This window comes from Adiantum capillus-veneris, chromosome 12 (assembly GCF_014529385.1).
Source record: "Adiantum capillus-veneris isolate H3 chromosome 12, ASM1452938v2, whole genome shotgun sequence".
Classification (NCBI taxonomy): domain Eukaryota; kingdom Viridiplantae; phylum Streptophyta; class Polypodiopsida; order Polypodiales; family Pteridaceae; genus Adiantum; species Adiantum capillus-veneris.
In genome coordinates this window covers 99,626,999-99,646,522 of record NC_140942.1, presented here as the reverse complement: position 1 = coordinate 99,646,522, position 19,524 = coordinate 99,626,999, and the positions used below count along the sequence as shown (strand labels likewise).

The 19,524-nt window shown below is 46.0% G+C and overlaps 1 protein-coding gene across 1 annotated transcript in view; it reads left to right on the top strand.

The window, feature by feature from the left end:
- The first annotated feature begins 1,105 nt into the window (after positions 1-1,105).
- LOC147446209 (uncharacterized protein At2g24330-like) overlaps positions 1,106-19,524 on the top strand; it is a 42,629-nt gene continuing 24,210 nt past the window's right edge. The window contains exon 1 of the mRNA XM_086525471.1: positions 1,106-1,260. The gene's annotated coding sequence lies outside the window, so the exon portion shown is untranslated. The remainder of the gene's footprint in view (positions 1,261-19,524) is intronic.

The window sequence follows — 19,524 nt, the reverse complement described above, 5'->3', positions numbered from 1 at the left end:
ACTCACAGACATGACAAACAGTGACACAAAGCGAGATTTTAGCCAACTTCAAGGATTGTAGAGAAAATACGCCATCTATCACAACACAAAAAGTCACATGACTGCCATAATTCTTATTGTGTAGAACAGGACAACAAGAGCTATGTACTGCTACTCCAATAGGACAATGCAAGCAACAAGAGACAACGGACATCGAATACACAGTTTACTCCATCACATGCCACAGAAATGGATGTAGGTATATAGGCATCACTAACAACTACAACAGAAGAAAATAAAGTACAATCGGAACACACCTTCCAAGATGCATAGCAATGTGCTATGCTTCAAGCCTGTCGCTCGCTGAAAACTTATTCTTTGAACAACTCTCCACTTGTAGAACTTTACATGTAGCATGGAGACTAGAAAAATCATTCATTAGTATGTACAATACCACAAGCTCTGTTGGATCTTGCGAGCTAAACCCCCCACATTGTAAGAAATACACATACCTAAAAGAAACAAGGATAATCTGAATTCTTTGCACCCCTTGCAATGTCTTCTTCTTATTTCATGTATTGTTAATTAACGCACACTCTTCGACATGTCTTTTGCCTTTCATGCCGTGCAAATTAATGTTCTCTCATTGATGTGTCGTATGATATAACTTGGGCAACAACTATTCACATTATATTTAGATTGGTTTTAATGTCCCATTACATTTATTATCGTCACCATCATAAACTCATCATTACTTTGCATAGTTTTATTACCTTTATGTTCTCTCATTGCTGCTTACTATTGTTCTCTCCTACCTCCTCTTCAGATTGTATATCTTTTAATTTTGATACTAGGTAACATTTGCTTTTAGCTAAGTACATTACCAGATCCCCTATTATATACACACTCTTTTTTATAGCATCCTCTTTAAGCTCGATGCAATCAAACTGTGTGCCCGTCCGTTGCATGTTTCGCCAATATTTTGTAGCTCATTGATTGCAAAATTTGGAGTTGGGTGCCAGCATCTCTATCGTTTCAATATTAGCCAAAACCCTCTTAAAAAATCACGGTAAATATTCACTTTGACGAGAGTTGGGATGCAGAAAGCCAAGTATATGCCAATTGTTGGTTCGTTGCTATATTTGTCAAAGTTGGACGTGTGTCACCAAAGAGGCATTTTACGTTTGAACTTTTGCAATCAATGATCGTGGTCTCTGTATATATGCGACTGCGGCTGCGACTGCGACTGGTTCGAACAATGCGTTCGCAGACTATTTGAAGGTGAGCTTGCACGTGGGTATATTTGAGAGAGAGAGAGAGAGAGAGAGAGAGAGAGAGAGAGAGAGAGAGACGCCTCGTAAATGCTCCTTTTCATAGATCTGCCAGTCCGGCTTCTACTCTGTGTCTGCATTTTGATGGGCATTATTAGCCAACTTGCTTATCCCTTTGTTTTTTGGGGGAGAGAGAGAGAGAGAGAGAGAGAGAGAGAGAGAGAGAGAGAGAGAGAGAGAGAGAGAGAGAGAGAGAGAGAGAGAGAGAGAGAGAGAGAGAGAGAGAGAGAACGAACTAATCACTAACCGCAATGAACAATACAAGCTCTAACTAGAGAATCAAGAAAGTCTACACAACAATGGATAACAAGTTTCAGACAATCGCGGCCCAACATGGCCATATAGTGTATCCTAGATAGTGGCCACATATAGCCTTGTTAACTTGAGATTGGTTAGCTGAAGAGAAATTTCAAGCATTTGACCAGACAAATTACAATATTTTCCCATAAAATCTGGTGACAAGTCAGAGATTAAGGAACTACGTAATGGAAGTGAGGAGGCCACCATCGAGTTACCGATGTTTGATCTTGCAAGATGCCAAGGTGGGTGCAAGAAGTCCAAGTCTTTTCCTCGATACTTGGGTTGACAACCCAGTTTCTCAGAGCTTGCAGAGTATGATCTAAGAGGAAAAATTGTCGACGTGTTCCCTTTGAGAATGACTTTAGTCCCAGTTCTTCAAGTAAAGGTGACAAACGGAGATCGAAGAAATGAAAGTATTCGAAAAGCAAACCTCGAAAATACTCTGAGGAGGATGATTCTATGACTTCTAAGAGTTTAGATTCTGAAGATAGATCCGTTGGATCCACATTCAGAAGAACGAAAACTGAAAGGCAAAATGTGATAACTTGGAGCCTTGAAAGGGCAACGGAATTTAAAGATGGTGGCTAGAGCATCAAGTTTGATACTTTTTTGGGCCACAAGGATACCCATCAAGCATACCCATCGAGCTGTATCCTTTATTGACATTGCCTTTTCAGGCGGCAACTTTACAGTAGCTTCCAAGGTTCACAAAGTGGCATCCCATCCCAAAGGAGTGCACAAACGCGCTGGTCTGACACTTTTATTGCACGAAAAAGTGCCTCGTATTTCACAAGGTTGTTATCTATCTGGTTGACTCCCAAATATCAAGCCGATGTCTTTATGGCATGGAATTGTCTTAGGATGAAAGGCGAAGACACTCTGTCCACTTATCACCAAAGATTCTGGAATACTTTCCTACCGGTAGCTTGTTCCAAACAAATGGAAGGATTCTGTAGCGTTCTACCCAAACGTCACGTGCACGTCTAATGTCACAAATTGCCGACTTATCAAGCCATTGAAGACCCAGAGGGTTAGGACTCCTTGATTCTAACACTACCAACTTGTAGATCTTGGCGGAGGGGCCTAAACCCTAGCAGAAGAAGGAGAAGCATAGAAGGTTTACGAACTTACAGATCTTTGCCGAGTGGCCCAAATAATAAATGGGTTAGGATTAAAATCCCTAACCCTCGACAATTTACAAGAACAGGCCGAGGGATTGCTGACGTGGCAACAAAAGTTTTCACAAAGACTGCTGACGTGGCAACACCGTACAGACAGCTGTATGGGCGCTAGCTTTTGAACCAGATGCCTTTAGAACTTACTGCTTTTTGTATAAATGCTTTTGGATGGGCCTAGGGCCTTCAAATACGGGCTATGGGCTCTTTATCTGGCAGTCTACCAAGAGGAGATAGGAGATGCACTCTACCAAAAGATTGCACAAAGGCTGCTGACGTGGCAATTTGTACGGACATTCCTATGGGCGCTAGCTTTTGAACCAGATGCTTTTAGAACTTACCGCTTTTCGTATAACTGCTTTTTGGATGGGCCTAGGGCCTTTAAATATGTGCTATGGGCTCTTTCTCTAGCAGTCTACCAAGAGGAGGTGTAGAGTAGAGCCACATAAGTTGTACCTTGTTGAAGCAATATAAAGAAACATCGAAAGGGGCCATTGCAGTCTGGGAGTGGAACTTTGCCACTCCGTGTGATGTGGATTCTTTCTTGTTGCTCAGTGGTTTGAAGTGCTAAGCCAGTGAAGAACCAGAGGTTGACGTGTTAAGCCACTGAAGAACCAGAGGGTTAGGACTCCCTGATCCTAACCTTGGCCAACCTGCAGATCCCAACCGAGGGGCCTTAACCCTAGCGGAAGAAGGAGAAGCACAGAAGCTCAAACAATAATTGGGTAAGGATCAAAAATCCTATCCCTCGACAACTACACAAACCGGCCGAGGGGCCTAAACCCTTAAAATAAAGCAGCATTCACACACACGCAAAAGATTGCACAAAGGTTGTTGACGTGGCAACACTCTACGGACAACCCCATGGGCGCTAGCTTTTGGACCAGATGCTTTTAGAACTTACTGCTTTTCATGTAATTTCTTTTGGATGGGCCTAAGGCCTTTCAATACGTGCTGTGGGCTCTCTGTGGCGGTCTACCAAGAGTACATCTAGAGCGGAGCCACAGAAGTTGTACCTTGTTGAAGCAATCTAAAGAAATACCGAAAGGGGCGCCATCGTTTAGTGCCATTGTAGTTTGGGCGTGGAACTTTGGCACTCCGTGTCTCCATTTCGACAAAATTTGGACTTCAAATAGGGAGGTAATATATCTTCGTGTAAAAATAGTCTCGAAAGCTTGCCAAGTCCTTGGAGCATGCGGTTGTGTCGCGATTGAACTCCACCTCTGCATAACATTATCTTTAAGAAATCTCGCAACTTGAGAAATCTTTGTTGCTTCTGTATAATTTCTCTAAGCATATATGATGTCTAATTGTTTTAAGAACTGCAAGGCTTTCTTTCAATCTTTCACTCTAGAAAAAGTGAAAAATTTGACGGTCGTGCCGCCATCCTTGAAATCCTTTGGTTGGCTAGGCTCATACCTCGGATATGGATAGTAAGGATATCCATACGAGTTGCATCCATTGTACCCCAGGTGGCAATGGTGGTGGGGGATGTCACAAATTGAGGACGTGGCGGAAAAGAAATGGCAGAGAGGACATGAGAAACTGAACCAGAAGAACAGAAGAAGTTGTGAACCCTGAAGATTTAGGGGAGAGGCCTAAAGGGGGCCAGGAATTAAAAACCTAACCCCTACCAACTTAAAGAACTTACTAGTATGGTCAGCCGCCTTCGGCGGTCTCTCTCTCTCTCTCTCTCTCTCTATCGGGCGTACCCCCTGTCTGCATGTGTCATCGGGCTGCAAGGGACACTGGTCGGATCAAGCTGCTGTTGACATATGGTTGAGGAGAGGGGCCGACACATATAGACATGGGTAAAACACACACACACCCTCACTGGTTCTCCATCCTCAAAGATGACGACCTTCATTATGAGCTCGCATATGCACTCTCCTAGAGGAGAGACCTACATTGAGGGTGTAAGGTGCAGCGGAAGTGAATGTTGAACTTTGCTCAAGATGAGTGCTCTGAACTGTGCTCAAGGTTCCTTTTACTTACTGAAGGGAGAGCCTTCTGTTCCTTTAGTGAGAGAGTGCAATGGACACAAACAAAGTGGATAAACACTGTGAATGAAGGTGCTGAGATTGAGAGATAGAGAGAGAAGAGAATATGACACCAGAATGTTGTCAAACCCTCCTCCAAAGGCCCCACTCTCTATGGCGAGAGCGGTCTACTTATGATTGCACAAATCTCTTCAATGCTTGGACTTGCCGACGATGTCGACGACGACGCGCTGAAAATGCAGATGCTGAAATCTGCGTTTTCTGGGCTGAAACTGTAAACCTTGATGAATCTCACCGTGCGGCGAGGATCTATTGCGGAAGGTGAGATCTGCGAGGTTCGGGGGTTCTACTGCGGGTACTGACTGCTGAAAATTGAAAACGCTGAGTCTAGGGCTGATTCCGTTGCGAAGATCTGCAAAAACGCTGAGGTGTCTTGCAGATGCAAAAACTCTAGGGTTGAAAATCTTCTGTTGCTGCCGGTTGTCTTGCAATGCAAAACGCTAGGCTGATCTGTTGTTCTAATGTCGCCGGGAATCTGCAAGTGCAAAAACGCCAAGGCTGGTTTGTGGATGCAAAAACGCTAGGGTCTCTTGCTGATGCAGAAAACGCTAGGCCTGCTGAGGGTCCTGTTGAGAAGGTGCCTGTTGAACCGTGTTCGTGCTGCCTCTTCTGCCAGAAAGTGCTAGCTCTGGTATATACATTATCTTATGCAAATTGCCCTACCTAGTTCCCAACAAAAGTCACTTAATAAATAAGTGAAAAATGTCAAAAATAGGAAAAATAGGTTTAATGCACTGGAAAATTCCCCCGAAGGATTCTGATGGTAATGCTGATGATCATGCTGTGTGCAACCGGAGGATATGCATCTAATCTAAGTACCTGGGCATGCACGGTCTGCGAAAAGACTCACAAAGTGCCAGAATACTTCCTATTCTAGACTGACTTGACTAAAGTGAACCCTGGTTGTGCTCTAGCTTGTCCACGGACACATAGGGTTGGATGTGTCACGTGACATTCCCTAGGTACTGGTACCAAATTGTATGGCATCGAGGGAGATCGCCAACAACTGTCGGAATCCTTGAAAGGACTCTTTGCCGGCCCACTCTGAGGTGTGGGTCGTGTGATACTTGAACTTCATAAAGGTCTGCAACGCTTGCTTCTTTGGGCCGCGTTGAAAGCGACACAAAGGCTGCTGTGGCTCCTTCAATGCTTCAACTTCGTCTAGAGTCGTGCTTCTTCTTTCTTCAAGAATCTCCATGGCTGAAAATTCTTGAAACCACTTCCAACACAAAAACATGAACATACCCATTCCATGTAAAGTGACTGGAAAAAATCTGATCTTCCTAAAAGACTGTGCATGCAATGTAGATGAAACAAGAGACGGAGTGCCAAACCGTTCATCAAACACATGCAAAACATGGAATCCAAACTCGTCTTTCTGATCTAAATCAATCAACTATGGCAAATCACAATGGACATGCCGATGCTTGATGCTCAATTCTTCTTGTGCTCTTTCTACGACTGTGTTGTGCCAAGGAAGAGACATGGAATGTGAATTCCTTGAATGCAAACATTTCGGCTTGTCATGAATCATCCGCATACATTCGTGCTCATTCATGAGTGAATCGTGCTCAACGTACAATATGTCATGCCTAGGAAAAGGGATCACATAAAGACGCTGACTAAAATACAGGAAAGCATCACCAATGAAACACTCGAACAATGCGTGCTGACTAATCATTCGAACACATAATACTTCCTGTGGGGTTTCTTTGGACCTAGGCTCAAGAGCCAAGATCGGTTCTTCGTGATTGATCGAATCTTCCTGCGGGGGTTCTGCGGACCTCGACTCGGGAGCCAAGATCGGTTCTTCGTGATTGATCGAATCTGCAATGAGGTTAGCTTCACTAGAAAAAGTATCAACTAAACCATCATCCTTGCGAACAATCACATCATCTTCATGCAAATCATCATGCTTGTGAGAAATCACAACTTGATCATCATGCAAATCATCATGCTTGTAAGAAATCACATCTTGATCATCATGCAAATCATCATCACGCAATTCATCATGCTTATCATCATGCAAATCTTGTGTGTCATGCTTAGGAAAAGAAGAGACCGAGAGAGTCTCCTTCTCCTGATCCTTTGCAATCTGTGCCTGCACACTAGAAAAGAGTCAGAACAACTGTTGCATTTGTTGGGCTCTCTGTTTGGCCGCCAAGTGCGCTTGCTCACGCTCATGCTCACGCTCAAAGTCGGCCTTTCTTTCTGCTTGTCTTGCTTCACGTTCTAACTTCATGTCAAAAGCCTCCATAGGAGTTAGTGCAATCGAAGGGAGAGGGTCAGAAAAACCTCCTGGTGGGGAAAATTCTTCTTCGCCACTTTCATGCTCACCACCTCCATGCGAAGTATCCATTCCGCTTCGGGTGATGACCATCCACTGAAGTCTTGGGTTCTTAACTTCACAAGGAACTTGGGTTCTTGTGGGTCTTGGGTTCTTGGGTTCTTGAGGGTCTTGAGGTTCTTGAGGTTCTTCTTTCGCTTGCAATTTGTGTTAGAGAAGGATCTTCTCTTCACCCGAGTTCTGCTCTTTTCCGCGGGCGCACCCCTTGGCGGCCTTGCGCTCACACCAAGGTTGCTTTTTCCCGCCTCACGTCGATTGGCCGGCCGCTAAGTGCACGGTCCGCTCTCAATGAGTGAAAAGAGGCACAAGGGGAGGCTGGACAAGCCTTTCTTTCTTGGGTTTCCTGTCACTCTTCAAAAACACGATTAGGAATCGACACGCCCAAGTGGACTTGGGTTACGTGCGACCGCAACAAGGAAAAAAAAATCTTGTGGTTCTTGTGGTTCTTTCCTTGAGTGATACAGAACATTGCCAAGGCTCTGATACCAATGTAAGGTGCAGCGGAAGTGAATGTTGAACTTTGCTCAAGATGAGTGCTCCGAACTGTGCTCAAGGTTCCTTTTACTTACGGAAGGGAGAACCTTCCGTTCCTTTAGTGAGAGAGTGCAATGGACACAAACAAAGTGGATAAACAATGTGAATGAAGGTGCTGAGACTGAGAGATAGAGAGAGAAGAGAATATGACACCAGAATGTTGTCAAACCCTCCTCCGAAGGCCCCACTCTCTATGGCGAGAGCGGTCTACTTATGATTGCACAAATCTCTACAATGCTTGGACTTGCCGACGATGTCGATGAGGACGCGCTGAAAACGCAGTTGCTGAAATCTGCGTTTTCTGGGCTGAAATTGTAAACCTTGATGAATCTCACCGTGCGGTGAGGATCTGCTGCCGGAAGGTGAGATGTGCGAGGTTCGGGGGTTCTATTGTGGGTACTGACTGCTGAAAACTGAAAACGCTGAGTCTAGGGCTGATTCCGTCGCGAAGATCTGCAAAAACGTTGAGGTGTCTTGCAGATGCAAAAACGCTAGGGCTGAAAATCTTCTGCTGCTGCCGGTTGTCTTGCAATGCAAAACGCTAGGCTGATTTGCTGTTCTAATGTCGCCGGGAATCTGCAAGTGCAAAAACCCCAAGGCTGGTTTGTGGATGCAAAAACGCTAGGCCTGCTGGGGGGTCCTGCTGAGAAGGTGCTTGTTGAACTGAGTTCCGCTGCCTCTGCTGCCAGAAAGTGCTAGCTCTGGTTTCCTTATATATTATCTTATGCAAATTGCCCTACCAGCTCCCAACAACAGTCACTTAATAAATAAGTGAAAAATGTCAAAAATAGGGAAAATAGGTTTAATGCACTGGAAAATTCCCCTGATGGATTCTGATGGTAATGCTGATGATCATGCTGTGTCCAACCGGAGGATATGCATCTAATCTAAGTGCATGGGCATGCACGGTCTGCGAATAGACTACAAAGTGCCAGAACACTTCCTATTCTAGACTGACTTGACTGACCTGAACCCTGGTCGTGCTGTAGCTTGTCCACGGACACATAGGGTTGGATGTGTCACAAAGGATTGCCTATATTGGATGTGAGTAGGGCGTTGAGAGCCATCACAACTCTATCTAGATACGATCATAGAAAATATATGCAAGTAGAGAAAACAGTGGGGAAGTTGAAGAAATAGCGGCCCATTCGCATGATCATAGAGAGAGGGAAAGTTGTGAGAGACACAGGTGGAGAGGGAGTGCTCGATGACCCTTCAATCAAGACTTGACAGACCTGCTGTTTTTTGCCACAAGTCGAGCACACGTCCCTCTTCGTCTTATCGAGATTCCTCTCTCTCTCTCTCTCTCTGTGTCTCTCTCTCTCTCTCTCCCCCCCGATGATTCCTCTTCACCTCCTCTCAGCTCCCCCCCCCCCCCCCCCCCCCCCCAAAGGCTCTTTAGCTCTGGTGCATTCTCGTAGGTAGTCCTCCCGACATCTTATACCTGCCCATGCATGCTTATCGAGCCACTCGGACACTCTCAAACCCCTACTTTGGTTTGGTTTTGAGAGAGAAATAAATGAAATGATATATTAACGTTTACAAAAGGCCAAAGTGACCTATGAGAGAGAGAGAGAGAGAGAGAGAGAGAGAGAGAGAGAGAGAGAGAGAGAGAGAGAGAGAGAGAGAGATATGAAATGAAATGTTATATTAACGTCTTAAAAAAAGGCCAAAGTGACCTATGAGGCCTGAAAGTTACAATGCGGTGTATCTGATACAAAGTCAGATTGACAAAATAAATTAAACTAGGATAACAAAATATAAATACTGCGGAATCCTAAACTACACTGATAGGTGTGAAAGGTGAAAGGCGTGAAATGTGTGAACTAAGCAGTACAATGTGTAGACAATATGGGAGGGAAGTAGAGATCCATCTTTATTTGCACTCTGGACGACGAAAAAGTATGGCTCAAATCCTTTGCTATAGCCTCCTTCGAAACCGTTTAGCTCCTCTTCTCCATCGGGGTCGTCTAGATCTCCCTAGCTCCAATGCTCGGTCTATGAGAATGCCTGTAGTGCAGGCAGACCTCTCCATTGTTGGCTGCTCCTCTATCTGTTCTTTTGGGTGTACATTATCCAGTGTAAAGAAATCTATGATCTGTCGCTGGGGTTGTCTCTCTTCAGCTCTCCTCAGTAAACTTTCTCTATGCCTGTGTAACTCAAGTAGATATAGCCCAAGGCATCTCTAATCCTCATAACTCATGACCCTAGATAGAGGCCCAAAACCTTCTCTGAATAGACAATGAAAGCGGCCTCGTATCTCATAGTACATTGTGCAATGACATATGTAATGTACATCTGTCTCTGGCTCTAGATGGCATAAGCGGCATACCTTGCTATCTGCTCGTGTCCCTCTGAATCTGCCAGTCTCAATCTCGAGCTGATGTGAGGACGTGCGTATCTGGCCAATGGCACAATGCAAACCATGAGAAAGAGGCGTGTCCATATATGTAGGTCGAATCACAAACCCATCCCCCGTGAGGTGGAGAAGATGCTCTCTATAGAAAGCCATCTTTGTGCCTAACTCCTGTATCGGCTCTATCCATCATAGTTACCAGGAACGGGAAACTGGAACGGGAACGCGGAACAAAATGCCATTCCCTGTTACGGGTACTCACGTTTGAAACACGGAACGGGGATTCGGAATGGGAACTTGGAACGGGGAACGGGGAACGGAGACCTGAAAACGGCCATTCCAGCTGGATCAGATATTGACGAATGAGTCTATTAATCTCTACCCGCGTCAGAGACCTCAAGGGTGCCTGTAGAGAGTATTGAAAAGGAAGCAACCTGTCCATGGTGAAACCATGTGTCTGAAACCATGATGTCATTTGTGCATACCAGCATGATGTATCCCCATTAAGAGCTAATTGTCTAGAGGACTCTAGAGCCACCCTGTCATATTTGTCTCTGTTAGTATCCCACAGGCTGTGTACAAAGGAGACTGATCTGGTAAGCGCCTCAGTCTCCATAGGGGGGCAGCTAATTCCGCTCGAATGATATCATGCGGTACGGAAGCTTTGGCTCTAATCAACCGAGAGATCATAGATACTAGGGGCTTCTCCATACGCCTCCAACCATCCTGGCCTACAGAAGGTCCCCAAACCTGCACCCCATATAACATAGTAGAAGCAACCAAAGTATCAAAGAGCCATAATTTTGTCCTAGGTTCCTGGAACTGAACCTGCGAACACATCCTCTCCATTCCTCCCAGAGCCGCACCAACTCTAGTTAGTCTAGTCTTTGCTGCTCCTCAAAGAAAATCTCGGCCCAGTAAAGACTACCCCCAGGTAAGTGTATGCATCTGTATACTCCACAATCTCCTGACCACATTCGAAAGTAGGTACTGATCTCCTGACCCATTGCGGTGTGGTGTTAAACACCATAACCTTGGTTTTACCTAGGTTTACACACAATCCACTATCCTCTGCAAAACTGCGTAGTGCATCCAAATGTCGTTGCATACCTTCTGGTGAGTCAGATATCAGCACAATATCGTCAGCATATAGCAACAATGAGAGAGAGAGAGAGAGAGAGAGAGAGAGAGAGAGAGAGAGAGAGAGAGAGAGAGAGAGAGAGAGAGAGAGAGAGAGATATGAAATGAAATGAAATGTTACATTAACGTCTTCTAAAGGCCAGAATGACCTATGAGACCAAAAAGTTACAACGCGGTGAATCTGATACAATGTCTTAGAGAGAGAGTTGTAGTACGCTTAGGGTTGTGCTTGACGCTGATCCAATATGCCACAACCTGCCTCAACAGCCCAGTAGGTTCATCTAAGTTGAAAGGGTCAAAGACGTTGCTGCCACCGAGCCACCTCATGAGCGCCAAAATGGGCCTCCAGTGTTAAGCTCTGTCGTAGCTTGGCCGCCCTTAAAGGTATATAGAATAAAATTCCATCAAAACAAAAAAAATTACACAGTTGTGTTTATAAAGATTGTCTATCATGGGCACATGGCAGCTTCCGAAGCTCTCCCGATAGCCTACCCTTGGTCTCCACCTCTTCCGCACCTGAAGGCATGCTCACCTGCCACGCTCATCTTCTCCCTCATGGGTGGTTTCTCATCCTTCACCAGCTTCAACTCGTGCTCCCCCCCCCCCCCCCCCCCCCCCCTTCTCTTTGTCTCTCTCTCTCTCTCATGGGTCTCACTGTTTATAGGGTTTTGCCACTCTTCTTTGCTGTTTTAGGGTTTCGAAATTGCCTTTTGACTGTTTTTAGGGTTTTGTCATTGTTTTTCTGTTGTTTTAGGGTTTCGAAACTGTTTTTTTGCTGTTTTTTAGGGTTTTGTCATCGTGTCTTGTTGTTTTTTAGGGTCTCTTGTCACAAGACGGGCACCACGTGCCAATAGAAAAGAACAGACTGAACAAACTCTTAACACTTCAATAACAACTGAACTGAAAGAGAGACGACACGCGACACGGAGTGGCGGAATTCCACCCCAGAGAGTATTGGCCCCAAACCTTGGCGCCCCTTTCGGTATTTCTTTATATTGCATCAACACAGTACAAGCCGGTACTCCAGACTCTGCACCTTCTCCAGGCCGCATGCCAGAGATTCAGAGAATGAGCCCCAACCTCATGTTTAAAGGCCCTAGGCCCCAAAAGCAATTTACAGTAAAAAGCCTTTAAAACTCAAAAGCTTCTGGTCCAAAAAGCAATGCCAAAAGCTACCAACGTAATTTACAAAAATCCGAATAGCCTACCACGTCATCAGCCAACGCAAAACGTGGAAATCCGTACAGCCTGCCACGTCATCATACCAGCGCAATTTTCGGAAATCTGCCACGTCATCAGTTTTGGCGTGTGTCCGGATCCTGCCTTATTTAATTCTTTATGTCACTTGGGGCCCCATTGAACGGGGTCCCCATAAGTTGGTAGGACTTCTTCTTCTGTTACTTGTTCTTCTTAGGGTTTAGGCCTCGGCAAGCATCTTCAAGTTGCCTCCCTTCTTCAGGGCTTTGACACGTCAGCAGTTTGTTACATTTCGTCACTGTTTTTTGCTGGTTTTTAGGGTTTCAAATCTGTGTTTTGCTGTTTTTTAAGGTTTCACAAACGTTTCTTGCTGTTTTAGACTCTCTCTCTCTCTCACACTCAATCATGGGAAGCGTCGAAGAAGTGCCAACGACTTCCCCCACGTGTAAGAAGACGCATCCCTCGCCGGCCGCCCACAAAGCCTCTTCCATGCGGACAGGGAAAAGGATGTCGACAATACAAAAGGAAATGAGAGAATGGAGGAACGAAGTTGAAGAGTGGAGGAAGGAGAGGAGCACTATTCTTCAAAGATGGACCGAAGAAAGAGATGGCATGTGTAGGAGGATCGGCGATCGCTTCGCTCGAGGAGAAAGTGGTCATCCAAGATTCCATCATCCGAAATCTACAAGCAAAAAGTGGGCAGCTCGAAGAAGGCGAAATTCAGCCATCCATGATGGAAGAATTGAATATCATGAGAGAAGAAATACGGGTTATCAAGGACGGTGAGGAGAAGAAGTCATGGGCTGCGGTCATCTCCGCAACACAAAAGAAAGTAGAGGAGGCCGAAAAATGGATCGAGGTTGCCAAGAAAGGGAAAGGTAAGGAAGCTCCTCGTACACCCACTCTTATTAACATGAACCTCGAAGAGGAACAAAGGAGGATGCGGGCTCTACATGTGAGGGTAACCAGCCTCAAGGACATAAACAATGTGGAAAAAGAGGTCACAAGCCTCACATCCATGATGGGGGTGGACAAGCCTTTCACACACAAAAGCATGGAGAGTGGGCAAGAAGAGTGATGGCCCGGGAGAATCTTCAAAAGGGAGAGCTCTCATACTACGCTTCCCCTCCTTGGAAGAGGAGGAGGAATTCTTGAGAAAGAGGCCTACTCTCAAGAAGACAAATATTTTTCTCGGTGATGATCTCACTCTCTCACAGCTTGCGCATATGAGAGAGGCAATGCCAGAGATTACGACGGCAAGGGAGAAGGGAAAAGATGGCCTTTTACAGAGATGGTCGGGTGGTGATTGTAGAGCGGCGCTCTACATGACGGTGTGAGACCTATGGGACCACATTGAAGATGGCTACTTGGAATTGTAATGGATCTATGAGGTTGAATGTTGGTGCCTTTGAGGACAGTTTCAGAGATAGGGACATTGTTTTCTTCTCAGAGACGCATCAGGCCCCTGGACAGCTTATGCCACATGTGGTGGGATACAGATGGGAGACAGCCCACAGGACAGTCGCAAGATCTGAGCATGGGAGTAGAGGTTCAGGAGGAGTAGCAATGCTATTTAGGGAGGAGTTACAACCTCTACTACATATTGTACGGAGAGATGATCATGCCAGATACATGTGGGTGAGGCTAAGAGCTGACACAGGCCGATTTCTATACATTGCCATATGTTACTTCCCCCCCCAGTACGTCAGTATATGCTGCATCCAGAGGACAATCGCCTTTCTCTATACTAGATGATGATATATGGGAGTTTTCTAGGGATGGTGATATCATCCTCCTAGGGGACTTCAATGCCGGAACGGGCAACTCTCAGAGAGTCTTCTACGACACTTCAGATGAAATGCTTAGAGAGCTGGATGTGGGTGAGTTGGGGCTTGACAGATGCTCACATGACAGAGAGCAAACGGAGTATGGGAGATATCTCACGGAGATGACGACTGCACATGGGTTAGCCATACTTAATGGCTTACAACGATTTCCTGGAACAGAGACTGACTCAGTATATACAGAGGAGATCTATAGCCGTCTATGCACAACTGGTCCTGGCCTCTCAGTGTAGGAGTGCACCACTTTACTGACTGAGACATTGCATGGTGCAACATCAGAGGCATACCCACACACTCAGTCGAGTCAGAGGCGATAATTTGGGAGCATGCCCCAAGATAGTTGGTATGATGAGGAGTGCAGAGAGATGAGAGCCCAGCTTCAGAGGGATCTTCTTTTGAGAGTCATCACTTACAAACAATCTCGAATTGCTTCCCGACGCCTTGTGCGACGGAAGAAACGAGCTTACTTGGCCCAGATGGAGCGAGACTTGTATCAGTTGTTCTTGAGTAGAGGAGGACACCGTAAGGTACACGTCGAGAAACCTTTGGTTACACTGAGTTGGGAAATTGGACTAAGGTTAGCCATGGTGGGGCTACGAGTGTAAATCACCTGATAGCTGGCCGACATTGCATCTTTCAATGTCGTTCCAGTGGTGATTGATGGTCAAACGACTAGTGTGAGTGCCATGGAAGAAGCATCTCCTAAAATTTAGGGAACTGCTATTTTGGACCTGAAAATGTGTTCCCGTCATTAGCTATGGAATGACAAGGGGAACATTTTATTGCTCTGTTGCCAAGTCAACAGACGCACCAATTGAGATATTTTTAGCCAAGTTGGCCAAAGTCGGAAATTGGGCGAGGTGTCACTCTGAGAGCGTTTCTGCCACTTTGGGAGAGCTGGGGTGAGCCTACAAGAGAAAGGGGGCGCATTTTTCAGCAGGGAGGCAGATTGCAACAGGTGCAAGAGCTATGGAGTGCTTCCTTTCCCTCTTGTGTACAGTGCGGTGCCAGGAGTGATGCTCTGCACGCTACGCACTGCTCTCTCTCTCTCCCCTACGAGCAGTTATGTTATGCCCCTTTAAGTGGGCTTCTCATTTGACCAATGTACAGTTGTGTGGGTTCATGCGTGATTGTCGAGGCAAGAGCCTCTTGCACAGGTACTGGATTAGCTAGTGGCTAATCCCTTGCAGGTACAGGTGAATTTGGAGATGTTTCATGTGCGAAATCTCGTCCGATTCAAAGGGCAAGTAGTGCGGGAGCTCGAGGACTTGCTACGGATGCTACCGGCATGCGAAATGGAGCCCGAAACAGGGAATTACAGCTTGTTGTGTATTTTTGCAGGTTTAGGGTTTCGGCCCTAAACGGTCTCTAATACCCCCAGGAGGTTCAGGGACGCGAAGGGACCGCCGTAGAGGTGATCTGGCGCATTTTCGGGGCAGAAAACAGAGAATTCAGCGTGCTGCAGATTCTCGCCAGGTTTTGCAAAGTGACCGTATGCGTCGGGAAAGTCATCTATTGCGTGGGGATACTGACTGTGAAGCATCCTAGTACAGTTATGTTGTCGAAATCGGGCAAGAATAGATGGAATTCAGCCCAGATTGTGCGGGACAGCTTGTAGGAAATCACAGGTTTTATTCCCTCTGTTAAAGAATAAAGAAATACGGAAAGGGGCGCCAACCTTTGGGGCCTACAGGTATCGCCGTCTGCTTGGGAGCATTCTAGCTTCCTGGCCGTGCTTTTGTTTTGAAGTGTAATCCCATTCCCAGTTTTACAGGTTCCTTTTAAGTCATTGCTTTGTGTCGTATAGTCAAGGGTTAAAGAATCGGGAGAAAGCTAACATCTACCGCCCTACGGGCCAGTTTCATGGTTCCATCGCCGGGACAAGATCACTTTTTCCTCAAGAAGTGAGCCTTGGTTGGTTTGCGGCGAAGACACAAAGCGCATGAACTTGGAATTACACTATGGTTGACAGGACAGACGATGCTAGAGAAGAGGGTTCCTCTTCCCAGGGTAGACAGGCTATTCCTTTACAGCATGAAGTTGGCGAGAGTTCACGACCGCCACTGTCTACGCCTATTGTTCGTGTGAATGCACAGCGAGAACAGGTTCAAGGGTTCATGACTGGGCACTTTGAAGAGGATGCGTTCAGGACACAATTAGTGCTGCTATGAATGTCTTCACTCAGTTGGTGCAGAATCCCAGGTTTATGGATTATCTGCAAGCACCATTAAAGTCACAGCAGGCAAGGGAATACCCTCAGCGTACGGAGCCCATTGAGGCTCAAGCCCAGATCCCCCATGCGACTGAGCAGGATAGGGAGCATTCACATGTTGCGGAGTCACGTCAGGCTCCTAGACAGGTCCCTCCTGTCCATGAACAGGTGGCGAGGATCTCCGATCCCTACTCCACAGGTTTTGCCAGTTCCCCGCCACCTTTCAGGGTCAAAATGTTGCATTTAATGGACAGGGAACCAGTCTCCAAGCAATGCATCAGGTTTTTTCCACCACCCACGGTACATCCTGGGTATTTCGGGGGTGGATCCGTGTTCCAAAGTATGGCTGGTTATGCGCTTGGAAACCAGCAGTACATGCCTGGAACAATGTTTGGGGGTATGCATGGCATGACGCCAAACCCCATGTATGGTAACATTGGCATGCAGCAAGGCTTTCAGAGTAATCAGGGCCAATTTGGGGTGCCACAGGTCAATTTTGGCATGGCTGGTTTTTCTAGACAGCAGCCAGATATGGCACCTTTGATGCAGAATCTCAATGACCAAGGGGCACAGATGGTCCCTACTACAGTGCCCATGCTGCAGACACTTCCCTATGACAATTTGGGGCCAATAGAGAAGCCAAAACCATACAAAGGAGGTGCAGCTATGAAGTTCAACACCTTTAGTGGCTTCGAGGATAAAGCAAAGGCTCTTACTTTCCTCCAACAATTTGATACAACTTATGCAGGAGGGAATTTTACGGAGGCCTCTAAAGTAAGAAAAGATGCCACTTTCCTAAAGGAAAATGGGCTTACATGGTGGACGACATTGTTAATGCAAGGACAGGCACCCGCCACTTGGGTTTACTTCAAGCAAATGTTTGCATCTGCTTGGCTGTCAGATGAATTTGAAGGCGACGTCATGACAGATCGGCACCAGCTTACTTCAGCTACATGCAAGAGCTTGTTGGAGTACAATAGGTCTTGTAAAGCGTTACTCTCGGTAACCTCCTACAGATTTGTGCCATTGACAGAGCAAATAGAGAAGTATTGTTGTGAGCTGCCTAAAGGGCTTCGCGATTACTGTACGAAGAACAGAGTGGCTACCGTGACTCAGCTTATGGAAGTTCTTGTTGAAAGGAGAAGACAGCGGGTTTCCGAGCAACGAGAAAGGAGGGCAGCAAGAGAAAAATTCAGCAAAGCAGCCCTTAACGAAAGCGGCTCTTGCAGCGTCCAAGGGGCCAGCGAGGTTCAATAAAGGCAAAGGTTCATGCGAGACTTCTAGAGCGCAGGCAAAGAAGCAGAAAAGGAAGCCTCTTATGCGTAAGACGCCCGAGGAAAAGAAGGTCTTGATGGCTAAAAACAAGTGCTTTATATGCGAGCAAACTGGTCATTTTGCAACCAACTGTCCACAAAGAAAAGGCTAGCTGACTTAGATGACAAAGAGGATAGGAAAGGAAAGAAGCCTATGCCCTCGGCAGGTTTAGTGCCAGACATGTTGGGCGACAGGCCTAGTACAGATGCCAGTGAGTTATGCAGAGCGTGGGGTAAAGTTAGAGACCAGATGGTACTCATCTTCTTTGATCCAGGTGCCAAAGCGAACTTTATCACGCCAGAATTAGCTATGAAGCTGGGTATTAGAGCTGAAGAGATGGGGTACACCGCAGAGGCAGGATTGGCATGTCCTGGCCACTCAGAATGCATCACTCCCATCAATGGAAAACTGCGTCTGCATATTCAGTCGTATGTGGACACAGAAGAGTTCTACATCATGCCACTGGAAGGATGTGATGTCTTGTTGGGGATCCCGTGGATGTTCCGAGTGCATGGAGTCTTGGATGCCTGCAACAAAAAGATCACTTGACAGCATAGGGGCAAAACTCACATCTTGGATGTAAAGCTAAAAGGAGAGTCAATCCCTATTGTATCTGCTTCTGCTATCACTTCTGTAATAAAGAATCATCTTTCTGCGTACTTGGTTTTTGCACGTGATGTTTCAGATAGTTGCCAATCAAATTTATTTGTGTTAGATAAAGATAGGTTAGCATTTTTGCAAAAGTTTAATGGCTGTTTTTTTGATTCATTACCGTCTCAACTACCACCGGAGAGGCCCGAGGATCATGCGATTGATTTGGTGCCAGGTTGTAGCCCACCAAATAGGCCACCGTATTGGGTTAGTGAGGCGCAGTGGAAAGAGATTATGAGCCAAGTGGAGGAGCTCTTAGAAGTGGACGAGCTCTTAGAGAAAGGGCTGATTCAGCTTAGCTTGTCACCCTATCGCTCTCCAATGCTCTTAGTACAGAAAAAGGATGGCTCGTGGCGCATGTGTATTGACTACCGTGCGTTGAATAAGAATACCATCAAGAATAGGTTTACTATTCCAAGGATTGATGATATTCTTGACTGCCTAGAGGGTGCGGCGATTTTCAGCAGGATCGACCTTAAGAGTGGGTACTTTAAAATCAGGCCTGAGGATGTGCACAAGACTGCGTTTAGAACGACATTTGGTCTCTATGAGTTCTTAGTGATGCCATTTGGTCTTACGAATGCCCCTGCTACGTTCAATAGGATGATGGATAGGATCTTCCGTCCATATCAGAACTTTGTTGGCACATTCCTTGATGACAAATATAGTCTACTCGAAGAATGACGAGGAGCATATGCATCACTTGACCATTGTGTTCGAAGAGTTGCGCAGGAATAGATTGCTCATCAATGGCAAGAAAAGCGAGTTCTTCTTGGAAGAGATCCACTTCCTTGGATACATTGTGTCAAAGGTGTAACAGACTTGGACACTCCAAGTCAAGAATCAACCACGACAGCACCAAATAACCACTTCAAAACAATTCACAGATCACAATAGATTTGCACTGGCCCGGTGGAGTTCCGTGCCTAGAGATATTGGCCCCAAAGACTGGCGCCCCTTTCGGTATTTCTTTTTGTATTAATCAATCATCAAAGTACAAGAGAGCGGTTAGGGTTTCACTCTCAGACTCTGCGTCCAGATGCTCTGAGAAGTCAAGCCCTCACCACTTATTCAAAGATACAAG